The 23993-nt window shown below is 41.9% G+C and overlaps 1 protein-coding gene and 1 long non-coding RNA gene across 3 annotated transcripts in view; one reads left to right on the forward strand and one right to left on the reverse strand.

Moving 5' to 3' along the window:
* The window catches only part of ncam1a (neural cell adhesion molecule 1a), a 442425-nt gene that overhangs the window by 331719 nt on the left and 86713 nt on the right, over positions 1-23993 (reverse strand). The gene's annotated exons all lie outside the window — the stretch shown is intronic.
* LOC311056601 lies at positions 18608-20256 on the forward strand. The gene is made up of 4 exons (XR_014601895.1): positions 18608-18732; positions 19076-19122; positions 19220-19269; positions 19568-20256. It is a non-coding gene; the product is annotated as an uncharacterized lncRNA (long non-coding RNA).

Below are 23993 nucleotides of genomic sequence, written 5' to 3' on the forward strand. Positions count from 1 at the left end.
TAAAGGCATCCATGGTGCTGCTGAGGAAACTGGAAGCCAGCCCATGCAGGCTTATTATATTTATTTTGTATTCATTTTCGCCACCACCTCTCCTACAGCAGCTGATGACACAATGCGAACACACTGCCAGCACTTTCTCCACAGTCCCTGCATCCAGGCCATCACCCACTTATGGGTTAGATAATAGTCAAGAGGGGGTTGGCTAGCTGCGATGGCGGGAGAGAGACACAGAGAGAGAGAGAGAGAGAGAGAGAGAGAGAGAGAGAGAGAGAGAGAGAGAGAGAGAGAGAGAGAGAGAGAGAGGGAGAGGGAGAGGGAGAGAGGGAGAGCGAGCGAGCGAAGGGAGAGAGCTTCCTTAATGGGTCCAAGCCAATAAACCCATAAATTATGGCAACAGATAGTTTTACAGGAGCAGGTGGTGGAAAAGGCTGGTTAAGTGGGCACACAGAAAAAAACCCTCCCTCCCGCGGTTCCAACCCTTAATCAAGTTTTGGTGGGGCACATGGGGCAAGAGATTTGATTAGCCACAGACACAGGAGATGCTGTGAAGGGAGGGGGGGGATGGGGGGGGGGGGGGGGGGGGGTTTGGGCTTAACCCTTTACGACCTGAAGCTGATTCTAGAAATGTCTTCTAAATCCGGTTAACATAGTAAAAAAGAAAAGAAAAAAAATGTTTTTTTTTTGTTTTTAATAATTATGTTAAAAAAAATATGTTTCTATATCAGTGGTGCTCAAACTTTTTCATGTCAAGGACCCCCAAAATGATATGTATTTGGCCGTGGACCCCCATCTCAAAATATTTTGTTCCAGGGACCCCCCAGAAGCAAAGATTTGAGTTAAAAAAAAAATCGCTTTAAAATAATATATATATTCAAAGATTTGCACACATTTTCAAAAATAGCCAAAGTGTAAAATAATGTTTTTTTTTAGCTAAAATCAAAAAAAAATACACAGATGCGTTTCCAGGTCTCAATGGCTTAAAAACTCCCCCCTGCTGCAACCAGTCCATCTCTCTCCTCATCCCCTCTGGTCCGCAGCCATAACATGGCAGCTTAGCGGCTTCCAAAAACACATTGATTTCCAACCGCTCGTCGCTTTGGACCGGGCCATATGGCTGGCTCCGGCTATCCACTGTTGGATCCTGCCAGCAGCCATGATGCAGCCAGGCACACACAATCTATACTCATCTCCAAAAAACACACAGGGGGGGGGGGGGGGGGGGGGGACGGAAGCGATTGACCCATTTTGCATTGTAACGCTGTGTCCCCGAAGCTGTTCGGCTGTTCATCTTTTCCCTTGTTCTTCTCCTCACTCTCCTTAACCCATTAAGACCTGAAGCCGATTCTACAAAATGTCTTCTAAATCCCAGTATTCTGAAAAAAACGTATATCAGTGGTGCTCAAACTTTTTCATGTCAAGGTCCTTACACACCGGGGCGAATTCTTCATGCGAATAAATACGTTTTTTTAAAAACCTTATAAAGTCAATGCAAGCGTCCACATCAGTTTCGCGAAGCAAAAAAAGCGTCTTTTAATTATTCGGAACGAGTCCGAATTTTGCGTATATTCGCATATTCGCCGGTATGTAAGGACCTTTAAGGACGATGTATAAGATGTATTTGGCCGCCGACCCCCACCTCAAAATATTTTGTTCCAGGGACCCCCCAGAAGCAAAGAATAGTTAATAGAAGAGTTAAAATTTTTCACTTTAAACAATATACTATATTCCAAGATTTTGCACACATTTTCACGATTTTTCAAAAATAGCAGATCTACAAGCTCGTAGCGCGGCACTCGGTGCCGCGCTACGAGCTTGTAGATCTGCTATTTTTGAATAGCCCAAAGTGTAAAATAATGTGTTTTTTTTAGCTCAAATGAAAAAGCGACACAGATGCGTTCTCGGTCTTAATGGGTTAAGAGCTCTTGAAGGAACACGGTTGCTGTTGTCAGGCGGTTTTCAAGGAAAGGGGTAGTAGAGCTTATATCCCGAGCTTAGAATCCGCTAGTTCCCACTTCAAGTGCACTTAAAAGTAACTGTCTTTATAGTTTACAGGACACAGTGGAATACATGCAAAAGAGGACTGGAGCCATATACCAGGACGTGCAAAAAAAAAAAAGAGTTAAAAACAAGAGAGAATGGCACAGCTGTCTCCAATTTGTGTACCACTTTATACCAATATCTGTCATGCAAATGAGTTCTGCAATTTTGACAAAGTTTGTTGCTTGAATTGAGTTTCTAAAAAACCCTTAAGCCGTATACTTCGTCGTATACAATGGTCGCGCGCGGTGAAAAACAGCCAATCTACAAGCTCACAGTGAGCCTGTCTATTTTCACTGTTTTGGATTTAGTTTTTATTCTTTTAACCCATTAAGACCTGGAACTGTGTCATTTTTAGATTTGAGCTAAAAAGCATTATTTTACACTTTGGGCTATTCAAAAATAGCAGATATACAAGCTCATAGCGCGGCACTCGGTGCTGCACTACGAGCTTGTAGATCTGCTATTTTTGAAAAATCGTGAAAATGTGTGCAAATCTTTGAATATATATATTTTTCAAGCAAACCGTTTTTAACTCAAATCTTTGCTTCTGGGGGGTCCCTGGAACAAAATATTTTGATGGGGGTCCGCGGCCAAATACATATCATTTTGGGAGTCCTTGACATGAAAAATTTTGAGCACCACTGATATAGAAACATACGTTTTTTTCAGAAAACTGTTGAGATTTAGGAAACATGTAGAATCGGCTTCAGGTCTCAATGGGTTAAAAAAAATGTTTTAACAGTTCTGCCTATAACGACATGTCCAACATAGGGACGTCAGTTTGAAAACGGCGAAAACAAAGAGGTGCGTGGGAGAGGCGAACAGGAGTGCACAATTAACGTGGCGAGCCCCCCAGCCAGCCAGCCTGACAAACCCCTTCTCACAACGTTGATCACACACACAGCACAGAACAGGTTTACAGCTACCCTTTTTTTTCACCCTGACAAGTATTCCAAGCAATCAGCGTTGCCGCGTATATATGTGTGGGCCAGCTGTCACCCTTGTGGAAATCACTCCACATAGTAAAGCTATAAACAACTCAACGCACCAACTTTAACCCATTAAGACCGGGAACGCATGTGTGTGTCATTTTAAGATTTCTTTGGGCTATTCAAAGATAGCAGATATACAAGCTCATAGCGCGGCACCGAGTGCCGCGCTATGAGCTCGTAGATCTGCTATTTTTGAAAAATCGTGAAAAAATATTTTTTACATTATTTTTGAAAAATCGTGAAAAAATATTTTCTACATTATTTTTAAAAAATCGTGAAAAAATATGTTTTATATTATTTTTGAAAAATCGTGAAAAAATATTTTCTACATTATTTTTGAAAAATCGTGAAAAAATATTTTCTACATTATTTTTGAAAAATCGTGAAAAAATATTTTTTACATTATTTTTGAAAAACTGTTGTTTTTTGGGTATTTCGATTTTTTTTCTAATAATCGCCTCAGGTCTTAAAGGGTTAACGGGGAACAGAGACGGAGGAAGCTGATGAGTGTTTTGATGAGGATGGCGGGGGGGGGGGGGGGGGGTGGTACAGGGAAACAGATGGTGAACCTTTCCTCTCTCCTAGATTTCGCTTATCTCTTCTAAACTGTTTACTCCTCTTCCTCATGTAAGGAGTTGTTATATAGCGTACAGAAAAAAAGCTTTGGCCAAAACCCTTCTAGTGGCAGAGTGCCATGTTAGTGTTTGGTTTGGTGGTGTGTGTGTGTGTGTCCCCGTGACCGGGCAAGCAGCTAATGCGGGCCAGCTTTTTAAGTCTGTCAAGCCCGCTGACAGCTGCTTTCCATTAGCCTGATATTAGCCTCCCCGCACAATTAAAGCCTTCAAGCCGAGCCTGGTAGGAAAGTGGGTCCGATGGCATGTCGAGCTGCTGCTACAGCGGGTCTTTCTTGACAACCGATCTGGCATGCGTTGGCAAATTCACTCAGACTCGAGTCAACAAATAGTGGGGAACGGACGGATGCCTGTCTTTTCCAAGTGCCGCTCAAAAAAGGCTAGCTACCGCGCGCTACCATGTGCCACACGAAACGTTATTGGATTGTGAGAAACTGCAGTTTCGGTATGGGGATACAAATAATATCCCATTAAGACCTGGGACGCATCTGTGTCATTTTTAGATTTGAGCTAAAAAAAGCATTATTTTACACTTTGGCTATTCAAAAATAGCAGATATACAAGCTCGTAGCGCGGCACCGAGTGCCGCGCTACGAGCTTGTATATATCTTGTATATCTGCTATTTTTGAAAAATCGAGAAAATGTGTGAAAATCTTTGAATATATATATTTTTTTTAAAGCGAACATTTGTAACTCAAATCTTTGCTTCTGGGGGGGTCCCTGGAACAAAACATTTTGAGATGGGGGCCAAATACATATACATTTTGGGGTCCTTGACATGAAAACGTTTGAGAGCCACTGACATAGTAACACAAGTTTTTTCAAAAAAAACTGTAAGGATTTAGAAGACATTATTTTGCAGAATCGGCTTCAGGTCTTAATGGGATAAAATACACACATTTTCACGGGGCTAAATCTGTTTCTGACGTGGCTGGCTGCAGTCGGTGGCTGCAATATCAAAGAAAAATGTGTGCGAAAATGAGCCAGCTATAGCCCAGGGCTGACACTGCCCTACGGCGAGCTATTGTCTCTCTCATATTCATTTTTGACCACAGACCAGACCATAGCTAGCGTATGAAATCCAGACATGCTTCATGAGTTCAACCAGAGCTGTAATCTATTTAGGTAGGATGAGACAGAGTTCAATTTTATTTGTCTGCAGGAGGACGTAAACAGCTCTGGGGTGACTCACCATGTCAGGACTAGACGGGGAAAAAGGCTGAGGACTTTTAGTTCCTCTCCCCGTTGGAGAGAAGAGGAGCGCTATATAGGAGAACATTGGCTCCTATTTAATGTGGTCAAAATGTAATGAATGCGCTGTAGTGTACATTCAACCTGGTGTCCCTATTTTGGGCAAGATACAGTGGATGAATTTAAACTTTTTTTGTTCCCACCTAAATATCAAAACAAATTTCCAAGTTTTTTAAACCTACTAAAAAAACCTATATATTATTTTTCCAAAATAGATAAACGAGCAGAACTACAAGCTCACAATACAACACATCACTATTCGGCACATCATAAGCTTTTAGATCAGCTTTTTTCCCCCCCAAAAAAAGTGTCAAGTCTAAAATAGGGCCTAAAGTGGCTAATCAATAATGACCAAAAAAGTGCTTTAGAGCATTGGTTCTCAAAGTGGGGTCCGGGGACCCCCAGGGGTACTTGAGGGGGTTCCAGGGGGTCCCCAGCTAAATGATGGATAGGAACCAAATGGACCCTTATGGGTCTATAACTGAGAGTGTACAAATGGAACCAAATGGACCCGTTAGGGTCCATTTGGTTCCATTTGTACACTCTCAGAGTTAAATTAACATTAATTTTACAATATGAATTGGGGTCCCAGAGATAGAAATGCCATTAAATGGGGGTCTGTATAGCCTAATGAAAGCCAAACTGGGGGTCCTTAAAATTAAAATGGTTGAGAATCACTGCAAGAGCCGTAAAAATCTTCTCTTATGGGGGTCCCTGGCTTATCTTTTCAAATGGGGGTCCGTGGGCTAATAAGTGTCCATTTGGGGGTCCTTGACATGAAAAAGTTTGAGAACCACTGCTTTAGAGATTGACGTAACGTCGGGGCTTCCGTGGAGCAAAACGCAGGACTAGTTGAGTTCTGCCGCATGCATGCGTGCAACTGGCAACACACACACGCGACGAGTCTAGTGGCCTACTGTTTCTGCACTTCTTCTTCTGCATCTCTCCCTGTCCCTGTTCCACATAATGACATGTTCTTTAAATAGCCTCCCCGAGATGAAAGCCCTGTGCTTTTGCTACACACCAGTCAAATCCTCCACTCAGCCCACATTTCATCTGACCTCTTTAGCTAACCCATTAAGGCCTGAGGTTCCCATTCTACAAAATGTCTTTTCAATTCTAAAGGTCATTACACACCGACGAATATGCGCAAAATTCGGACTCGTCCCGAATAATTAAAAGACACTTTTTCGCTTCGCTTTTTTGCTCCATGGAAGCTTGCATTGACTTTATAAGGTTTTTTAAAAAAACGTATTATTCGCATGAAAAAAATCGCCTCCGGTGTGTAAGGAGCTTAACAGTTTAAAAAAAAAAAACATGTTGCTATATCAGTGGTTCTCAAACTTTTTCATGTCAAAGACCCCAGATTGTATATGCATTTGGCCGCGGACCCCCATGTCAACATATTTTGTTCCAGGGACCCCCCAGAAGCAAAGATTTGAGTTACAAACGTTCGCTTTAAAAATATATATATATTCAAAGATTTGGACACATTTTCTTGATTTTTCAAAAAATAGCAGATCTACAAGCTCGTAGCGCGGCACTCGGTGCCGCGCTACGAGCTTGTTAGATCTGCTATTTTTGAATAGCCCAAAGTGTAAAATAATGCTTTTTTGTAGCTCAAATCTAAAAAGTGACACAGACGCGTTCCAGGTCTTAATGGGCTAAATGAACTTCTCCTCCTCGTTGCACGCTGCCTATCTAAAACGTAAGGCTGTAATTGTGGTCGCTCGGGGGGTAATTTCGAGGGCTGCGTGCTCATGTTCCATTTTCTTTTTTTTTTCCTTTCAGGGGGGGGGGGGTGGGGGGGGTGACAGTGAGAGTGCGGTTGGCTTTGAACCCTGGGCTTGGTCCTATACGAGTCGCTGTAGTAAATCTGGGTTGGGGTGGGTGGGGGGTGGGGTGGCGGGGGGTGATGGGTACTTTGGGAGAGATGCCACGGGGTCTTCGCGTGTTTGACCTCCATTCTGGGGTCCCCAAACTGGCAACCCCCCCAGAGGGCGGGCCGTGCCATTCTGGCGGGTAATTTCTAGGGGCTGCCGTGCTCATGTTCCATTTTTAACCCATTAAGACCTGGAACTGTGTCATTTTTAGATTTGAGCTAAAAAGCATTATTTTACACTGTGGCTATTCAAAAATAGCAGATCTACAAGCTCGTAGCGCGGCACCGAGTGCCGCGCTACGAGCTTGTAGATCTGCTATTTTTGAAAAATCGTGAAAATGTGTGCAAATCTTTGAATATATATATTTTTAAAGCGAACATTTGTAACTCAAATATTTGCTTCTGGGGGGTCCCTGGAACAAAATATTTTGATGGGGGTCCGCAGCCAAATACAAATCATTTTGGGGGTCCTTGACATGAAAAATATTGAGTACCACTGATATAGAAACATACGTTTTTGAGAATACTGTTGACATTTAGGAGACGTGTAGAATCGGTTTCAGGTCTCAATGGGTTAAGCGGGGGTGGTGACAGTGAGAGTGCGGTTGGCTTAGAAACCCTGGGGGGCTTGGTCCTACAAGACGCTGTAAGAAATCTGGGGTGTGGGGGGGGGCTTGGAAGATGCCACAGGGGTCTTTGCGTGTTTGACCTCCATTCTGAGGTCCCACACTGGCACCCATGGGCAGGGCGGGGTGTGCCAGTCTGGCGGTAACTTTAAGCTTCTAAGTTTCTTAGAAACTTCTAAGTATCTGGATGTTATTACCGACTGGTGCCAATGAAAGGGCGGGGCGGCAGGGTGGTGCGTGTGTGTGTGTGTGTGTGTGTGTGTGTGTGTGTGTGTGTGTGTGTGTGTGTGTGTGTGTGTGTGTGTGTGTGTGTGTGTGTGTGTGTGTGTGTGTGTGTGTGTGTGTGTGTGTGTGTATTACTGTACTACTCGCGAGGGCTAAATTGTCCCCTAGAAGCATAGTGGAATTTGAGAATTAGTCGCACACACCCAAAATAGCAGATCTACAAGCTCACAACGTATAGCTTTGTGAAAAAGTACCGTCCTAAAATATCGATGTCCTCACAGGAATAGCAATACAAACAAGTATGTGTGTCTGCGTGCGTGCGTGCGTGTGTGTATGTGTGTGTGTGTGTGTGTGTGTGTGTGTGTGTGTGTGAGTGTGAGCGCGTGCGTGCGTGCGTGTGCCTGTGCGTGCCTGTGTGTGTGTGTGTGTGTGTGTGAGTGTGTGTGTGTGTGTGTGAGTGTGTGCCTGTGTGTGCCTGTGTGTGCGTGTGCCTGTGTGTGTGTGTGTGAGTGTATGTAGGGTGTGACCTGCTTTGCATTCAGCTCAGCACACGGTCGACAGATGGCAGGGAATGCCATGTGCCACGAGCAGCCGCCGACACAATCCTTCACAGCTGTCCAATAGGGCGAGGGCGGGCGGGCAAAAAATAGAGGGGGGGGGGCCGGGCTACAGGGAGGAGATGATGATGATGGCGGGAACGTGGAGTAAACATTTCCTCTCTCTCTCTCTCTCTCTCTGTCTCTATGTCTCTCTCCCAGGATGATCCTGAGACCTGATGTGACCACGCTGCATGCAGGCTGAGCATACTGAGCAACACGTTACACAAGCAACACGCTGTGAGGGTGATAAGGCCTTTACATGGCTTCTTTACGGCTCTCTCTTTAACCACTTTAACCCATTGAGACCTGAAGCCGATTCTACATGTCTCCTAAATCTCAACAGTTTTCTGAAAAAACGTATGTTTCTATATCAGTGGTGCTCAATCTTTTTCATGTCAAAATTATATGTATTTGGCCGCGGACCCAGGGACCCCCAGAAGCAAAGATTTGAGTTAAAAACGGTTCGCTTTAAAAATATATATATATTCAAAGATTTGCACACATTATCACGATTTTTCAAAAATAGCAGATCTACAAGCTCATAGCGCGGCACTCGGTGCCGCGCTATGAGCTTGTATATCTGCTATTTTTGAATAGCCCAAAGTGTAAATTAATGCTTTTTAGCACAAATCTAAAAATGACACAGTTCCAGGTCTTAAAGGGTTAAGACCTACTGTATGAGGTCCATTCTACAATGGGCTTGAGGCTACATCAGTGGTGCTCAAACTGTTTCACGTCAAGGACCCCCAAAAGGACATGTATTTGGCCGTCGTGGACCCCCATCTCAAAAGATTTAGTTACAGGGACATGCAGGCAGAACCAAAGATTTTCTAGATTTTTCAAAAATAGCAGAGTGAGCTTGTACTGTAGATCGGCTATTTTCAAATATCCTATGTTTAAAATAGGGCTGAAGTGGTTAATGTAGGTTTCATAATATCATAATTTATATCTAGGGATGTTCGATATTATCGGCCTCCCGATATTATCGGCCGATATTAGCATAAAAATCGATCGGTATCGGTTTTTGAAACATTTTTTTTTTTTTTAAATAATTTACAGTAGTTCTTACTGTATATGGTGTGTGTGATATGAAATTTGAGCTTACCCTAATCACAATAATCCCCGCATATATCGGTATCGGTTGATATCGGTATCGGTAATTAAGAGTTTGACAATATCGGTATATCGGTTATCGGTAAAAAAGCCAATATCGGACAACCCTATTTATATCTGAGAAGTAACTAGTAACTAAAGCTCTCAAATAATTGTAGTGGAGTAAAATTACAATATTTGCCTCTGAGATGTAGGAGTAGAAGTAAAAGTATTGGAAATTGGAAATACTCAAGTAAAGTACAAATACCTCAAAATTGTACTTAAGTACAGTACTTAAGTAAATGTACTTAGTTACTTTCCACCACTGATAGCAGTGATACACAGAACTGTGTGTGTGTGGGGAGGAATCAATTGGCATAACGAGAAAAAAACAACAACAACAACAAAAACATGGCTGTCAATGAGGACGTGCCTGGTGAGGGAAATAGTATAATCCATATTGGAGAACCGTGTGTGAAGAGAGTTGAGAAGAGAGAATATAGAAAGGTGTGCTACTGGCTGCCAGCTTGGCATTGCCTCTCTCCTTTTGTTGGTACGCAACACAAAACAAAAAAAAAGAAGGGAGTTTTTCCACTCTGTATTTTGGTTCCTTTGCGCCTGGATAAACGCCTGGTGTCTCCTTTGACTATGAATTCCCATCAAACTATCTCTGACGCAGTCGTCGTGTTTTGCCGTATCAAAGACACAGGAGGAGACAATGGGAGAAAAGCTGTTTTTTGATTGGGATCTCGCCCTCCCTCCCTCCCTCCCTCCCTTTCTCCCTGTTGCTGCTGTTGCAACGTACAATTATCCCGTCCGCCGGCCCGCGACAATCACACAGCTGAATGACAATGTGATATTCAGGTGACACCCGCCTCGGAGGGACGCCAGCGATCGGAGGCAGACATTCAGACAACACCGCGGTGGAGAAATGACAAGATTAATTGTTGGCGGTGGGGGAGGCAGGCGATGCCCTCGGTAACTTTGTATTCCATTTAGAGAAGTATTTTTTTCCAAGCTTCAATCTCCGCGAGCGCTGCCTTTAAAGGTTTCTACCCTATTATGTGGAAACGGTTGCGTAACAGCCACATGTAGTGAATGACATGACATATTGTACTTCTTCAGTACAGCGTGGAGAGCACAGTGTTGTTGGAGAAGTGTGTGAACAATATACTCTTCTAAAGGTTTCTAAAGGTACCTTTTAAATAGCAAACAAGGTGACAGGTTTGCGAGACAAGATAAAGCCTTTTGTATCTCCCCCGTGTCTCTGTGATCAGAGTGTAAGTCCTTCAGCAAGAACATTAGTTTAGTTTGGGTTTTTCAACAGATAACAGCACGCAGTCAGCTTTCTGTAATCATATCAATGACAAAAAGCCAGAGACTCACAAGTTTGTTGAGCGTGAGTGAGTATCGCAGATGCCAAGGACCCCTTAATATATATATATATTAGGGTTGTCCGATATTGGCTTTTTTACCGATAACCAATATACCGATATTGTCAAACTCTTAATTACCGATACCGATATCAACCGATACCGATATATGCGGGGATTATTGTGATTAGGGTAAGCTCAAATTTCATATCACACACACCATATACAGTAAGAACTACTGTAAATTATTAAAAAAATAAATAAAAAATAAAAAACCGATACAGATATTTTCCGATATCGATTTTTATGCTAATATCGGCCGATAATATCGGGAGGCCGATAATATTGAACATCCCTAATATATATATATATATATAGTTGGGCCGCCGAAACCCATCTGAAAATGTTTTGTGCCAGGGACCCCCAGAAGAGAAGATCTGTGTTAAAAAATTCTATAAAATTCTTCAAACACTTTCAAGTTTTTTTGTTTTTGCAAAAGTTCAAAAATAGCAGATGTACAGTACAAGTAGATCTGCTGTTTTTGAATAGCCAATGTATAAAATATGGATAAAGGGGTGAAAATGTATTAACAGATTTAGCTGGGGATCCCCTGGAACCCCCCTCAAGGACCCCTGGGGGTCCAACCCCCCCCCCCCTCCTCTATTACCCCCAAAAAAGAAATTGCAACTCAATCGAAAATCGGCGATCGAAAAACGTTTTCCAGATGTTTTGGCCATTATCTCTGGAACGGAAGGTCCAATCTGCTCAGTTCAAAGCGTGTTGGATGCGTGACTTTGAGGACATTAAGCACGCCATGACACATTTTCCGGGTTATTTGGGTTTTCTAGGGGAGGCGAGATCTTAGTTGGGCAGGCGACCGCCTGTCCTGCCTCTACAGTGGGTACGCCACTGACACACACTGAAATGATTTGTACTCCGGGCTTCTCTAACAGTGTGGATGAAAATAAATGAAATGAGAGAGCGTACAAATGGAACCAAAATGGCCATTTGTACAACTCTCAGAGTCATGGCGGGTCCTTGACATCAAAACATCTGAGAACCACTCATGTACCGTATGAAGATCAATGGATATTAGTGAGCAGTAAATAGAAAGCATTTTATAGCTGCTTCAGATGTGGGCTCAGTCCTCACCGGAAAAACTGCTAAGGTCATTTTATTTAGTTGATAATGTAAAGTGGCATGTTTTTTTTCTAACCACATGAACCCTAGAGCAGTGGTTCTCAAACGTTTTCATGCCAAGGACCCCCAAAATGATATATATTTGGCCGCGGACCCCCATCCATTTTGTTCCAGGAACCCCCAGAAGCAAAGATTTGAATAACAAATGTTCGCTTTAAATATATATATTCAAAGGTTTGCACAAGTTTTCACGATTTTTCCAAAAAAATAGCAGATCTACAAGCTCATAGCGCGGCACTCGGTGCCGCGCTATGAGCTTGTATATCTGCTATTTTTTGAATAGCCAAATTATAAAAGGTTAATGTGGTTAAAATGACTGTGATGCTGTATTAACACATTTTGCTGGGTACCCCCTGGAACCCCTCCAAGGACCCCTGGGGGTCCCCGGACCCCACTTTGAGAACCAAAGCCCTAGAGTCCTTATTCTGGATATGTCATAATAGGCGCATATTCAGTGAAAGTGGGCAAACATTTGGCTCAAACATTCAGCGAACTGTTCGGCAGAAAATATCAAATATCAAATCATTTATATCAAATAAAAAAAGCGTCGACTGTTTCCGCTATTTAGAGTTAAAGTACAAACATCAGTAGGAAGTGTAACATCAAAGGTCTTTGGAGCATCATCATCCAACTAATCTGAGCAGAGCAGGTCACAGACACAGCCCACAAACTTGGCTTCTGTCACATTAGCTCACACTTCAGATTCAGGGCTTGGAGCAGTGTGTGCCTGTGTGTGCGCGTGTGTGTGTGTGTGTGTGTGTGTGTGTGTGTGTGTGTGTGTGTGTGTGTGTGTGTGTGTGTGTGTGTGTGTGTGTGTGTGTGTGTGTGTGCGCGTGCATGTGTCTGTGTGTCCTTTCCTAGATTTGTTGATGCCAGAGGGTGGGGGGGGCATACTCTGTGGAACTAGCGCACACACACACACACACACACACACACACACACACACACACACACACACACACACACACACACACACACACACACACACACACACACACACACACACACACACACACACACACACACACACACCAAACACACACACACCACAGTGAAGCATTCTGTTTTTTTTTCGGAGAGGACTATGATTGCCAATCCTGGTTGCTGAGGCAAAGTGACATAGTAATATGCAGCTGTGGTGGGTTGTTGTCCCCCATGCACGATAAGCCTCGCAGCTGCAGGGCCTCGCATCGTGTAATAATAACAACAAGTGACCTCGAGGTATGTTAGCCGCACGATGCTAATCTTTAGAAAGGTTAAAACATCTACGGGCGCCTGTCATGCCTCCAAACCAGAGAGCGCTTCTTGATGGGAAGCTGAGAAGAAAACACTTCTCATGGTCCTGTGAGAAATACATGAGTACTAGATGAGTACTAGAGATCGACCCATATGTTAATCTGGCTGATATATGGGCCATTATTTGACCCTTTTGACAACACTGGTAAAGGCAATTATGCAGTCTGCTTTTGGCATGTTATTATAGGCAAGAAATGTCTTTCTTTTCTTAAATAAAATAAAGGTTCATTCACGTATGTATTTGTAAATTGTTTGCTTATAACTTAAACGTTCTCAAATAGAACTTTCAAAACAAAATTCTTCAAATTCATTATAACATTGTGCATCTTTGGACACAATATCAGTCATCCGTGGTCTACAGTAGGTCTCTCCTAAAACCGCGATTGGACCAAAAGAATCCTGGCATGGGGCCGGGCCTCTGGTGAGAAAAACACTGTGATGATTGAAGCCTGGAGGCTAACAGATGAAGCCCCATCACAGAGTGGACCCGGGGACCCCCAAACAGTGAACTCCCACCCACCGGAGTGGACCACCTGGGACCCCCCCACACAGTGAACACTAGCCCACCGGACACAGCAGGCTGACCTGGCCCTCCTCTTTTGGTAGAGTACAGTAACTAAGTATACGTGTACTCAAGTACTGCACAATTTTGAGGTATTGTTTTTTTTACTTTACTGGAGTATTTCCAATATTCAATACTTTTACTTCTACTTCACGACGTCTCAGAGGTAATTATATTGTGATTTGACTCCACTACAACTATTAGAAAACATTAGTTACTAGTTACTTTGTAGATTTTCATTATTATTATTACCAAAACAGACATTAACCACTTTCAGCCCTATGATACAGGGCTGAAAGTGGTTAATGCATGTCGCTGCTTCGGCTGTTTGAAAATGGCCGATCTACAAGCTCACGGCGACACAGCTTGTCGATGTCAAAAGACATTTTGAAAACGTGTGAAATGGGATTGCTTTTGGTACTTTAGGTATATCATGACGTCAATACTTTTGTACTTTTACTCAAGTGCAGTACTCAAGTTTACTTGTAACAGACTCGTGGTATTGATACTTTTACTTCAGTAAAAAAAAAACGCCTCTGTCGTGTGGAAACCTCATAAATAATGTCCAAAGCTGTTACTTTTCAGGATTCAAATGTATAAAAAAAAAACACAAAAGGTATGGAGATAAGAGTTTTCTGCCCTGACGAAAGCAACAAAATAGTGCTTCTTCCACCAGCACTGCACTATAGAGCGCACCACCTGGGACCCCCGGCCCAGCGTGCACAGCACACAGTGGCCCCTCCCCTTTCTGTAGAGCAGCACACAGTGGCAGAGAGGATGGGGCAGACGGGAGCGTTTAACCCATTGAATCCCGGAACGCATCTGTGTCACTTTAAGATTTCTTTGGCTGTTAAAAAAAAACTTGAAAATGTGTGCAAATCTTTGAATATGTATATTTTATTTTAAAGCGAACATTTGTAACTCAAATCTTTGCTTCTGGGGGGGGTCCCCGGAACAAAACATTTTGAGATGAGGGGTCCGTGGCCAAATACATGTCCAAAAATGTTAAATCCTAACAGTATGTTGCTATATCAGTGGTGCTCCAACTTTTCCATGTCAAGGACCCCCCAAAATGATATGTATTTGACCACGGACCACCATCTCAAAATATGTTGTTCCAGGGACCCCAAAACATGTCGTTCCAGGGACCCCCCCAGAAGCACAGATCGGAGTTAGAAATGTTCGCTTTAAAACATATATATATATATATATTCAAAGATTTGCACCATGTTTTCCAAGATTTTTCGAAAAACAGCAGATCTACAAGCTCATAGCGCGGCACTCGGTGCCGCGCTATGAGCTTGTAGATCTGCTGTTTTTTGAATAGCCAAAGAAATCTTGAAATGACACAGATGCGTTCCCGTTCTTAGCGGTTTAAGGAGCGACCCAGGCGGCGAGGGGGCGCTTTGGACGACATCCAGAGAGACCCCCTCGCTCTCTGCTGTGCAGCTTTAATCACAACCAGACGTGGAAATCCAAGATGAAAACCAAGCTCGGAAAAGCTTGTAAAATTTATGAGGTCTTAAGAAGGTGAGGCACAGTGCCTGTGTGTGTGTGTGGCTCTGCGGCTGTGAGTGTGTGAGTGTGAGTGTGAGTGTGAGTGTGAGTGTGAGTGTGTGTGTGTGTGTGTGTGTGTGTCTCGACGCGTGTGAATGAGAAAGAATTTGGCAGATTTTGTTGCCATAATTAACTGACTATTATATCCATTACACTAAAACGATAGGGGGTCATTTTACATCAATCAAGGCAGACATTTATAGTCACGGGCATGACGCCTCACCAAAGGGAGAGAGAGAGAGAGAGAGGGGTTATTTGGAAATGTGTCTGGATTGCTTTCCATAACAACAATGTAATAACAATGTAAAAAAAAAAAAATAGCATTCCCACCACTCACCTGAAGGGGGCGACACACAGGGGAGGACAGCGTTTGGTCACCAACGGATCCAAAGCAGAGAGAGAGAGAGAGAGAGAGAGAGAGAGAGAGAGAGAGAGAGAGAGAGAGAGAGAGAGAGAGAGAGAGAGAGAGAGAGAGAGAGAGAGAGAGAGGGAGAGGGAGAGTGAGAAAGAGAGAGAGGGAGAGAGAAACAGAGGGAACATTTCATCAGTTACAACTCATAAAGCTTTTTTTTTCATAAGCGTCTGCAATAAACCAAGTTAATACACGAAAACGTTTCAAGGTACAAGGTGAAAGACATCAACAATGCCTTGTTGCTGCGTGGCACGGCCCTGCTGTACCGCACACACCGATAATAGCGTGACCTCATCATACACTGCAAGAGCAGCATGATAGAGCAGTGCTTCTCTAAAGGCAGAGGTTCTCAAACCTTTTTCCATGTCAAGGACCCCCAACTTGACACTTATTATTAGCCCGCGGACCCCCCATTTGAAAAGATATATGCCAGGGACCCGCCCATAAGAGAAGATTTTTTTTACGGCTCTAGCATTGATTTTCTCAACCATGTTGATTTCAAGGACCCCCACTTGCATTAGGCTACGGACCCCCATTTAATGGCATTTCAATGGGACCCCAATTTATATTGTAAAATCAATGTTATTTTAACTCTGAGAGTGTACAAATGGAACCAAATGGACCCTAACGGGTCCATTTGGTTCCATTTGTACTCTCTCAGAGTTACAGACCCATAAGGGTCCATTTGGTTCCTAACTATCCATCATTTAGCTGGGGACCCACTGGAACTCCCTCAAGGACCCCTGGGGGTCCCCGGACCCCACTTTGAGAACCAATGCTCTAATGACACCCAAATTCATATATATATGTATTTGGCTGCGGACCACCATCATAAAATATCTTGTGCCAGGGACCCCCATACAAGATTTTTGGAAAATAGCAGATCTACAATCTCAAAACGCACCGCGATGTGATGCGTTGATGAGCTTATAGATCTGCTATTTTCTATTTTTTTGTTGTTTTGTTTTCAAATATCAGGTCAAAGTGGTTACAATCTGATTTTGATGCTAAATTAACTCATTTTGCTGGGGACCCCCTGGAACCCCCTCAAGGACCCCTGGGGGTCCCCGAACCCCACTTTGAGAACCACTGGCATAGAGAACAGTATATGCTCTATTGTATTACAAACATCACACTGGGTGAAAAAGGTGATATACCTGGATACGTGGGCAAGGCATACACCCACCAAACATAAATGATTGGTGGAAGTATTTCAATGAATGCGGGAGAGGACTGTTTACCTAAAAATGCCTTTAAGATACCTGGATATGCGTCTCTCTTTTCTCTGCTAGGGAATCTCCCTTACATATGTAAATTAGAGGTTTGTTCAAACAATGGGAGGTGTGGGGTTCAGAGTGGGGGGGGGGCTCAGAGAGAGAGAGAGAGAGAGAGAGAGAGAGAGAGAGAGAGAGAGAGAGAGAGAGAGAGAGAGAGAGAGAGAGAGAGAGAGAGAGAGAGAGAGAGAGAGAGAGAGAAACAGTGAACCAAAGTTGCATTGTGACATTCAAGGAAAAGCTAATACAAATATTTAAAAAAAAAAAATGTGTTCTTAGGTCTTGCATAGGTGAGCAGTGTTAGTTTACAGAAAGGACATACTAATAAAGCATGACACAAACACACACACACACACACACACACACACACACACACACACACACACACACACACACACACACACACACACACACACACACACACACACACACACACACACACACACACACACACACACACACACACACACACACACACACACACACACACACACACAGAGAGATCAGAGTGCAGTCTTGGGGCAAATATTGTACTTTTACTCCACTACAATTATTTGAAAACTTTAGCTACTAGTTACTTTGCAGATATAAATGATTACATTATAAAACATACATTAACCACTTTAGCCTTATTTTATACCTAGGCTATTTGAAAATAGCCGATCTACAAGCTCACAACGCGTCGTGTTGTGAGCTTGTAGATCGGCTATTTTCAAACATTTTAGTACTTGAACACATTTTGATACCAATACTTTTGTACTTTTACCAAGTACGTTTAAGGGTCATTAAATGGTTAAAATTATATCACAAACAAGGCTTACTTTATGTGTGTTTTCGTGTGTATTTTGGGGGGTAGAGATTTACATGCAGGCACAACATTTATGAAAGGTGTTGATGGGTTCAGTGGCCCTATTGTCTCAGGTCTCTCAGACAATAGGAGCTCCACCTCTATCACCATATTAACCACTTTAGCCCTATTTTATACATAGGCTATTTGAAAATAGCCAATCTACAAGCTTGTAGATCTGCCATTTTCAAACATTTTAATACTTTCACTTTTGGTACTTTAAGTATATTTTGATGCCAATACTTTTTTTAAACTTTTACTCAAGTAACATTTTGAACACAGGCCTTTTACTTGTTTTATTATGTTTATATTTTGTTTGTATTTTTATATTGTGGTATTGCTACTTTTATTTAAATAAAATAACTGAGTACTTCTGCCATCACTGCCAAAAATACAGGTTACCACCAGTCATGTGGTTAATAAACTATTTAGTTTGTTTTCTAGTCTAGGCCCAGTAGTGCTCAAAAGAACAAAATGTAATGGACTTTTCTTGTAACAAGTAAGAGCATTTCTACATTACACTATTGATACTTTTACTTAAGTATAAAATGTCAGTTCTTTTTTTGTGCTTGTTGTTTAGTGCAAAGCATTAGTACCTCTACATAGTAACGTTTAACTTGTTAAAACTAACTAAACTAAGTAAATAGTTTATTTCCAATCTTTCTCTCTCTCTCTCTCTCTCTCTCTCTCTGACTGCCAACATTTAACATGCACATTCAAATGGTGGGGAGGGGAACATTTGTGTCTATCCAATCAGATGTGTCCAAACAGAGTTTTCAAACATTTGAACTGTTTGGGCGGTTGGGTGAATTCATTCTTCTCAACCATGTACTGCTGGCCTGTTGGTGTTTTTGGACTAGCTTTGTAAATGGTAAGCTGCTATTTTATCTAATTGTAAATCATTAGTAGGCTATACTGTTTATTGTATTTACTTTGATCAGTTCTCTACAGTCTGTTTGATCAGTTGTAGGCTAGTGTTCCTTTACCTGTATGAGTTCAGATTGTTTTAAAACATGTGGCCTAGTCAAGTAGCTAGTCAATTCATATGCCATGATTTAATTTGTCAGCATAATGCAGTATAGTAAAATACACAGACTTTATACATTTTAGTAACTAAAGTTGGATTGCTTTGTAGTTTGTCTTTACTGTGGCTATATTGAATACAATGGCAAAGCATTGCTTCATCCCACTAACCCCTAAAATGATATTTGCAGGGAGAATTCCATTGATTTCCCCACTGTTGACGAGGAAGTTTTATAAGGTACTACACACCCACACTCTTCATTTAACTTTTTTTTGTGCACTCCTGTTTCAGTTGAAGTTTTCTGAGTTGTAATTGCTGTTATATTATTTTACAGTTGTTGGCACCCAGCGGTACATGTGTGAGGACCTTTCGGAGTTTTAACAGGTAATCTCCAGAATAAATTGCAATTTGCAGGACAATGGCTTGGTTTTCAGCAGAAGATTCAGCAGACAGTCAGCAGGCAATACACACACACACACACACACACACACACACACACACACACACACACACACACACACACACACACACACACACACACACACACACACACACACACACACACACACACACACAGTAGTGTGGTAGAGTGTGGTAATTGTATTAACATTGTTGTGTTCCGGTTTCAGTGGTTTTGTGGTTTAATTGTAATTCTTTTTTTCTTCTTCTGTTTTTCTTCAAGGCTTCAAGGACTGCCATTTTGGATCTTCAGCCCTCCAGCAGTCCAAAGTTCAGGAGATCATCTCCAAAAAGGACACAGAGCAACTCCAAAGATGGACTTCCATTTTGGATCTTCAGCCCTCCAGCAGGAAGAAGTTCACAAGATCATCTCCAGGACCTTGTACCAAACGCTGTGTTCTCCAGGACCCAATGCTTGACGACAAAGAGCTTGAGGACTATGTTTTTAGTGCAAACATTTTAACTCAAATCTTTGCTTCTGGGGTCCCTGGAACAAAATATATTTCTTTATTTTCTGTATTTCTTCCTGTGGATTATACCAGGGACACATGACTTGGATTTAGCTCTTCCTTGGACCCAGCCACCGTGGATTACATGAGTAGCCTACAAGTGACTTTGTTTTCCTTTTCCCGCTATTTTTCTTTGCTCTTCTTCATGTCACTACTTGCTGACTATATGTCAGTCTATGTGGATTATGCGGTCGACACACACTGACATTTTGCACCGTAATCCTGTGTATAACGCACTGACTTTTAACTTTTTTTTCCAAGCACCTTAACTAACGTCCATAAGTATATCATGCACAGTATACATTGCTGCTATGTTCATGCACATATCTTATCTCAGGTACTAGTGTGAGTATATAGACACAAATTTCACCCACTTTTTTTAATTAAACCTGTGATGTGACAATAAACCTGATTCTGATTCAGAATATTTGAATATATATATTTTTAGAGTGAACATTTTTAACTCAAATCTTTGCTTCTGGGTCCCTGGAACAAAATACTTTTCTTTGAAACAGTTTACCTTATCTGTGTGCTCCTGTTCCATTGTTTTGTATACATTTATTTTTCTTGATCAATAAACATAATTACATGAGTTCTGCCTATGTGTTTTTCTATATTGTTTGTGTGTGTGGATATATATATATATATATATATATATATATATATATATATATATATATATATAAATTAGTGCAGGTAGTGGGGGGGAACTATAAACCACCCCTCCCATTGGGGGTGGGGGGGGGGGGGGGACAAGCCACAGCCCCTGGGGGGGGGGGGGGGCTTTAAACCACCCTTCCCACTGAGGGGGGGGGGGTATAAACTAGGGGGTTTATACAAGAATTAGCATGCAGAATGTGGGGTGGGTGGGTGGGGTTATAAGCCACAGCTTCCAATCAAATGTAGTTTTCTGCACATGCTCAGAAGTGGTTGGGGTGGAAGGGTGAGAGGGGTGGGAGGGGTGGGTGTGTGAGGTCCTTGCTGGCAGACATGCAAATGAAGGTCTCAGAAATGGTACATACACCTGAATATGTGGGAGGTATGTGGGAGGTGGTACATTAATGAATGAGGGCAGCATACACACACATACTCCCTTAAGTATCAGGGGTATGCCTGAGGGATACCCTCCCAAAATCATTGCTTTTCACCCAGTGTCATCCACAGACCAGTCGGGCAAGTTACAACAACGACTGAGGAAACCGACATACTGCTAGTAGAAATAAAACACCTACAGTATCACACACTAAGTTGGTAGTCAGCACTTAACACATTGCCTGCCAAGATTGAGTTTTTAGCAAAAAAATATTTTTTCCAAAAAAAAAATATATATATATTTTATTTTTTTTACTTGTTTTTACTTTTTATTTGACCCAAAGACCAAGGAGATATGAATTTTCGAAGATCTTTACTCTCATCCACTTCCTTGTTAACTTAAAACTTAAAAATTTTGTATCTCGGCTCCTGAGTACTTTTTTTTTTTCATTGAAAAATCTCTGGCATGAATAACAATAGGCAGTGAAAATAATTCAGGCAGTCAATGTGTTAACCACATGAAGCCATAGCATCCCTATTCTGGGGTGAACGTTTGGAGAAAATAGCAGATATACAAGCTCACAACGCCTCGCAACGCAACGTGTTGTGAGCTTGTAGATATTTAGTTATTTTCCGCAAAGTGTTTTGGTGTAGAGGGGGAAAAAAGGAGCGTGCTTAGTATAGAGCCCTGGGGGATGCCAGTCAATGAAGTAGGTAGTTTTAACCCATTTAGACCAGGAACGCATCCGTGTGTCATTTTAAGTTTTTTTTTGGCTATTCAAAAATAGCAGATATACAAGCTCATAGCGCGGCACCGAGTGCCGCGCTATGAGCTTGTAGATCTGCTATTTTTTTGAACATTTTTGAAAATGTGTGCAAATCTTTGAATATACATTTTTTTAAAGCCAACATTTGTAATTACTATCTTTGCTTCTGGGGGGTCCCTGGAACAAAATATTTTGAGATGGGGGGGTCCGCGGCCACATACAAATCATTGGGGGTCCTTGACATGAAAAAGTTTGAGAACCACTGATGTAGCAACATAGGTTTTCTTTTTCAAAAAACTGTTAGGATTTAGAAGACATTTTGTAGAATCGGAACCTCAGGCCTTAATGGGTTAAGTGGTTTAAACACAGGACCTGAGTAAAAATACATTGACGATATCTCTTTCTTTAACCATGTCACTTTAGCCATGCACATGAAACTGTGATATAGGCCTGCTGCTTTCTTATATGCTGGACTATATCATATTTTCCACCTGCATTAGACCTGCCTTCTGTAATGCTATCTATCCATTGCTCATTTTTAACCCATTGAGACCTGATGCCGATTCTACATGTCTCCTAAATCTCAACAGTATTCTGAAAAACGTATGTTTCTATATCAATGGTGCTCAATCTTTTTCATGTCAAGGACCCCCAAAATTATATATATTTGGCCGAGGACCTCCATCAAAATATGTTGTTCCAGGGACCCCCCAGAAGCAAAAATTTGAGTTAAAAATGTTCGCTTTAGAAATATATATATTCAAAGATTTGCACACATTTTCACGATTTTTCAAAAATAGCAGATCTACAAGCTCGTAGCGCGGCACTCGGTGCCGCGCTATGAGCTTGTATATCTGCTATTTTTGAATAGCCCAAAGTGTAAAATAATGCTTTTTAGCTCAAATCTAAAAATGACACAGTTCCAGGTCTTAATGGGTTAATCACGCACTGTATGTATATTGAACCTCGTATGTTTGATTTAACAGTGCCTGCCTGCTATTTCTGTTTCTGTGATCCGTGTTTCCTTTCTTCTCTCGTCTCTCTCTCTCCCTTATATTCTAATCTTCCTGCAACCGCAATGCTGAGAGCTCGCACACAAAAGAGAATGCCACCCACTCCTCTGCACCTGCAATCATGCGAGGTGACAATAAGAGTTGATTCCGAACATCATCATCAGATGACCTAAAACAGAGAGAGAGAGACTGCAGTGTCTCCATTTTATACCCGTCCTTCACAATCACCACTGTGGCGTATAATTAACCCATTGAGACCTGAAGCCGATTCTACATGTCTCCTAAATCTCAACAGTATTCTGAAAAACGTATGTTTCTATATCAGTGGTGCTCAATCTTTTTCATGTCAAGGACCCCCAAAATGATATGTATTTGGCCACGGACCCCCATCAAAATATTTTGTTCCAGGGACCCCCCAGAGGCAAAGATTTGAGTTAAAAATGTTCGCTTTAAATATATATATATATTCAAATATTTGCACACATTTTCACGATTTTTCAAAAATAGCAGATGTACAAGCTCGTAGCGCGGCACTCGGTGCCGCGCTACGAGCTTGTATATCTGCTATTTTTGAATAGCCCAAAGTGTAAAATAATGCTTTTTAGCTCAAATCTAAAAATGACACAATTCCAGGTCTTAATAGGTTAAGATGATTTGGAATGTTAAGCTCCTCTTATCCAAAGAAGGTAATAAACTGTATTGTTGGGATTATACAACAACACGCCAAACCAAGGGCAAGGGAAACAGACATGAAGAGGCGGTGTGTGCTTTTCATCTATAGGAAGAGTGCTCGATTGTACAGATTCTGCAAATGTTAAATCTCTGCAGCGCCAAAGCGGTTTTTGTTTGCCCGCGAGTAATTGAATTTGTGCTGGCTTAAGAGATTAGCCCCATCATCATCTCAGGTTACCTCACACCCATTCAACACTGAGGTCATGCCTCATATAATCTGGACTCCATCCATACGATGCAAAAAAATAAATGAATACATCTAATATCCGGCTTTATTATGGCTTTGCCTTCATGCGTTCCGTCTGCGTTACCAAACTGGTAATTGTGAACATTATACAGTGACATTAACATAATCAAATGGTCCAGAAAGCTAATGCTGGTATAATTTATCATAATGGTGTATTCTAGCGATGAATTTGTTTTGCAATTTGTTTAGTTGTTATATGTGCATGCTGGAAAGGCTATACTAACCATTGGCATCCCTATTTTGGTAGTCTCTCTCGAGACAAACTGTTGGGCTCACAAAATATTCTAATCCTTCCCCTATACCAGTGGTACTCAAACTTTTTCATGTCAAGGACCCCCAAATTGACACT

The sequence above is a fragment of the Gymnoscopelus microlampas genome (genome assembly GCF_963454915.1).
Source record: "Gymnoscopelus microlampas genome assembly, chromosome: 12".
In the NCBI taxonomy this organism is placed as follows: domain Eukaryota; kingdom Metazoa; phylum Chordata; class Actinopteri; order Myctophiformes; family Myctophidae; genus Gymnoscopelus; species Gymnoscopelus microlampas.